Here is a 6,000-nt window from a genome sequence, read left to right on the forward strand (position 1 = left end):
TAAGCATAAATAGCTTTATATTTATTAATAATTATTATTACAAATCAGATTTTATTTTATTTTTCAGAAAATTAGAAAATCCTCTAATATTTGTTCTTGAGCTTGTGAAGATCAAACACTGATTTTGGAATGATCTGAGAAGCAAAATCTATCATGTTTGTAGTCAAATCGAAGCCCTCAATTTGTTCTACCTGATTTCATCATCATAATCATCCATGGGTTGGTAGTTTAAAATTCAATTTTTAGGGTTCATGTTCTGAATTGGGGGTTTCTTGTAGGATGATCTTCTGTTGATTTTAATTATGTAAATAGTTTCGTGACGTGGTTTCAAGTCGATTCATGTCTATAATCGTAACTTTTGTTTACCAAAATTGGATGTCGAGTTCAAGGGTTTTTCGAAAGTTTCTGATAAAATTTTATGTTTATACGTTAGTTGTTGGATTGTGGTGATAGCATGGATGAACTTGTATGATTGTAAGGTTTAATTCGATCTGTAAACGGTGAATTTTGGTTACCGTTTGTGCAAGCTTGAAGTTTGGCCGGAGTAATGTCGGTTACTCTTCGTTTGTGGTCGGGCACGTTGATTCCAACATTGTTTAGTAGTGTTAGAGTGTTAATCGGATTACTGAATTAATGTTTTTGGTAATTGATCAGAAAATCGGCTGAAATCGGTTTGTTTTCGTCGCGTTTTGGGACCTGCCGGAGCCGGGGAGGCTGCCGGATTCTGGGCTCGTTTCCCAGTTTCGGGCGGTGTTATTCACCGACCCGGCCCTGTTTCTTTTATTTTCCGACCCGGTTTCAATCAAAAAACTCCCAATTCCGTTTACAAAATCTGTTTCTGCCTTTTTCTTTTTAAAAATTAAATCAAAATTCCATTTTTATTCCTAAAATCTATTTTAAATTCAAAAATTACTTTAGTTAATTATTTTAAATAATTACCTGAATTATTTTATTTCCAAAATTTATTGTGTTTTATTATTTTCAAAAAATCCAAATTTGATTTAATTATTTATAATTTATTTTAGATAATTATTTATGGATTTAACTGATTGATTAATTCATTTAATCAATTAATTTTATTTATAAATAGTTAAATAAGATATAATTATTTATAATTAAGTCGAATAATTCCTAAAAATTATTTTGAGCTTTTAAAAATTATATTTGAGTATTTAAAAATCAATTAATATTATTATTAATTGATTTATTTTTATTTTATTCATAATAAATAAACCGTTCATCCGTTTAATACGAAACGAGCGCGTATAGACTCAGAAAAATATTCTCCTTTCATTAAAAATACTTTCTAGACCCAAATTCTTTTATTTCGAAAGAACGCTTGTTTTGTGAGTCATTCTGAGTCGATTATTGATGAAAAAATCATATTTTTGACCCAATTTCAATTTTAAACGTACCGAGTCGAATCTTTTGACGAACTGAGTCATATGTGATATGAATTATGTGATACGTGGATTATGTGCTTACGTGCTATGTGAATTACGTGCGTATGTGGGTCAAGAGTATTGTGTTTGACTATTTTATTTATGTGCAGGCTATCGTATGGGTAGACATTAGGGTTTTGACATGCAGTTCATTGAGTAATTATCGTTTATAAGATTAAAGTTGTATCTTTTGATTATAGATGCGAATCATTCGAACTGATCGGGACCAGACATTGGAAATAACGAAATGGAATGGTATTGGATATCAAGCTTCTAGCAATCGCAGGAGCAGCATATTAGTGAATTGTTGGAATAAAAGATGGTGATGCCATGAGATGTCAAAATGAGGGATTATGAAATTGCGAGTGTGACCAACTGTTAAAAACCCAAAGGCAAGTTTCCCTATCATCACTTATTGTTCAAGCTATATTTATTTTGAATCCTATTATGCAAGTTCTCTACGCTATTCTAATTCCAGATTAGTTCAATATTTTACATATCCAACTGCTTATGACTATGCAATTATTGTTAATCTATTCTCAGTTCAGAATAGATAAATGTTTTACATATCGCTGAATCAAATGTTTATTATGAAAGTACTCTTCTACTATTCTATGTTCAGAATAGTTAAGTGTTTTTGCTTATCAAATGAATGGATTTATAAATGTTTTGGGTTTTAAGAAAAATGATTTGGTTGCGAGTATTCCTGCCCAATTGAATGGGGGAATAAAATTACTTAGTGTGTCAATTATTATGACCCCTTCTGTTAAGACCGACATTTTATGTAATATTATATGTGGATTTTGTGTGATATTAAAGCCGAAAGTAAATATAATTAATGGTTGTACCTTGTGTGAATGGAAAATTTCAGCATTTTAAATTTGCTTTATGTAGTATATGATTTTTCAAAGCAAGAGTTTATTTATTTCCCTTATTTTTGATTTATAAGGAATATTCTAAACCTTGGAGAAATTTTCTTTTAAAAGTTATTTTGTTCACAAATTTTGAAAGTGATTTTATAAAATTTCTAAAAATTCAAGTTATTTTATGGTATAAATTTTATAATTTTTGAACTTGTATTTTATTTTATAAAAATAAATCTTTACAAATTTTATTTGCTATATTTATCAAATTACATAGAAGACCTTGCATGCAAATCACCCTTCTATTCTCTCAAAGGGCAAATAAGACCTTTCCAACCCCACTAACTCATTTGTTGATTACTAAATTATCATATTAGCCTTGCATGTAAAATGGCCTAACTTTAGCTAGAGGACATTTTTGTACATTCTCACATCCACTCATTATTTTGTCAACCAAAAAGCATAAAAATAAAATCAAAGTGGGAGAAGTCATTCCACTCACTCCACACTCCAACACACCACAATTTTTCTCTCCTCCCCCTCCCACCATTGCTCTCGACCGAAGCATCATTCCCCTACCCCTTCCATTTTTCATTTCATTCTTCATCTTCCCAAGTGTAAATATTCTACCTACATTCATCTTATATATACTTTTCAAGAGATTTGTGACTTGGAAGTTGAAGTTCCATGGATGCATGTGTACTTCTTATGTGATCTCCAAAGAGAAACTCTTGATTCTTATGAATTCAAGAGCTCTCAATGAGATATATTTTATATATGTGCTAACTAAGTGTTTTATGGAGATATCATGCTTTAAAATCCTTTGCATGCTACTGAAATTTTATTATATATTTATGTTTAGCCATGCATGCTAGTTTTAAGATATTAAAATGATGATCAACCATGCTTTTCATGCTACTCTTTTTGAAATCATGTTGCTATGTCTAAAAATCTATAAATTCGAAATATGTGTGCTTAAATTAGATTGTTTCCATGATAAACTTCATATTAATAGTTAAAATAAGATATATTTTATGATTATTAAGGATGAGTAATAGGTACAAGCTGAATTTGCAAGCATTTAAACTTTATGCCTAGCCGAAATCTTGTTACGTGTTTTCCATGAGTTGCAGGTTATATTTTTAGTTGCATGTTGTTGATTCTTGGGCATGGATGATCTCCCCTTCTGTTGAGGCACTATTTTAGGACATTAAGACACTAGGTTTGCTTTCGAAAGAGTTGGATGCTTGATTATTAAGTGGGAGTCAAGGAGGAAAGGGATTAGTTAGTGTTTGCATTTTTCCAAAATTGATGCACCAGTTTATGGGGAAGTTTTGAATGAGCATTTGTTGTCCACTTTGAGGCCCAAGCCACCAGAAGCTAGAATTAGGAGTATATAAAAGGTTTTAGGTGTTTTTTGAAGGTTTATAAGTCGTTTGGTTAGGTGCACGAGTGGAATCACAAAATCTGTCCAGCAGGGGACAGTTTTGTTGCAACTTAGAAATAGGAAGTTTTGACCATGTCATGGGTAGGCCCTCATTAGGCCCTGTTGGGCCTTAGTTTTGTTGCAACTTAGAAATAGGAAGTTTTGACCATGTCATGGGTAGGCCCTCATTAGGCCCTGTTGGGCCTTAGTTAGAGGGAGTGTCAGAGGAGTTTTTCCAGCCATAGTTCATAGGATTTGAGTTAGAACCATGTGTCACAAGTTAATTCAAGTCAGGGCGTTTTCTGCCCAGAAAAACAGGAGAACCATGGACTTTAAGCTTAGGCCCAAGGAGGCCCAAGCTAGGCCCTTGAGCCACATCAAGTTTGGGAGATGCCTTATGGTCAGAAGAGTCTAGTGTAAAAGTTTTGGAGGTAAACTTGTACTTTAAGAGTGTTTAATGCACTCAAGAAACCATAGATGTCATCCTGAAATTTTCCTTAGTGAGCACTTTCACTTATCACATAGTTTTAGAACACTTAGGAGTGAGACCTAGGTTGACCACTATGGTTGCAAGATAGTATAAAGCCAGTAGAGTAAAAGGCCCAAGTGAGGGTCAATAGGTTTTGGATAGTTAAGTAAAGGCACATTGAGTAAGGAAGCCAAAATTTAGAGACTTTGTCTAGTTTAGCGACCAAGTGACTTAAGTTGTGAGTCAAGATCATCCAAGCCTAGTGTTGCATTATGGTGTATGTGTGATATTATTTGGTATTAAAATATGATATGTGAGTATATGTGACTATGTGTACAATTATATTTATAAGGTGAATATAAATTACGTCCATATAGGCCTAAGTGCCATTTGTGTTATAAATAGATTAAGTTGGTGAGAATATATTATAATGAGGATTATTATTATATATCGAGACGAGGGTAAACTTGCCATAAAGGTCGAGTGAAGTTTCCAGTTGCTCCTACCAGCCAGACCAGACCAGCCTTTCTCAAGGCAAGTGATTCAACCTGTCTTTTGTACTCACTGCAAATGTGTAACAATTAGTTCATATATATCGATGCGATTATCCTGAGTCATTTTGTTATACTTGAACCCTCAAGTACGTATTACAAGTAGATTAAAGGTCTTATCACGTTAGTATATTAAAGTAATTGGAATGCCATGATAAAATAAAGAGTTGTTATAATACTTGATTGATCCTCTTGATTAACATGCTAATGATTCCCAAAGTATTGATATATCACCCTGATGCTTGAACCCCTATAGTAACTTTACCTTGATACCTAAAAGCTAGATATTCATCAAAGTTGTCCATAATTGATTGATACTCCTCTTTCTTACCCTAAAGTTTGACAATCCTGATATGCCTTGAGCTAAAGATCATTTCTTCATACCTTAACACCCTTAGTATTCATGAAGCTTATCTTCTTGATGTTCTAGCACTTGTACCTTGTCGAAAACCATTATTTTAAGCCTAGTTTGGCATTACTCTTTCATAATACCCAGTAGCCTTGCTAAATTCTCCTGTCCAAGTTCTTGTATATGGAAACATTTCAGTTACCCTAATAGAGTAAAGTCTAGTGGATCATGGCCTTGAGATTTGGTGACATATTTCCAGTGTTTCAAGTTGATCTATAATCCTTTGATAAAAATATTTACTACTTAAGAGATTTTGTTATAAATCGGCATCAGTTTTTGAAATGATTAAAATGTGGATTTTCAGTCCCAAAGGGGGATAAATGTTTTCTTTGAATAGTGGATCTGGACTGAGACGCGAGTCCTTTCCACACTTATATTGTAGGCTTAAAAGTTACCTAGGGATCCCATTAATATTTTAGAACCCAGCGAGGTTCGAGATTACTTCACGGTTGATCACCGGCTGTAATCCGTAGCGTCATAAAATGATTTTGATTAAGATATGATTTTGAAAATGTTTTGATACAAGCAAATGATGCCATCACCCAAAAATTTCATCTCTGATTATTATCAATTATATCTTCACATTATCATTCTTTAATATATATCTCGATTTATGTTTTGTATCGTATTGTTTAGCACTTGTTGAGCATTTGGCTCACTCCTTGCTTTACCCTGATATTACAGCTAGCAGCTATGGTTAGATTCAAGCAGACAACACGTAAGACCTGTGACGCTGATGCGTATGTCCGAGCTCAGGTAGAATAAGAGATAGTTTTGTGTGAGGACTCGATATTAAAATAAGTTGTAATAGATGGTAGTGTTGGGCTGTTCCAAACCCTA

Source organism: Apium graveolens, chromosome 9 (assembly GCF_009905375.1).
Source record: "Apium graveolens cultivar Ventura chromosome 9, ASM990537v1, whole genome shotgun sequence".
Classification (NCBI taxonomy): domain Eukaryota; kingdom Viridiplantae; phylum Streptophyta; class Magnoliopsida; order Apiales; family Apiaceae; genus Apium; species Apium graveolens.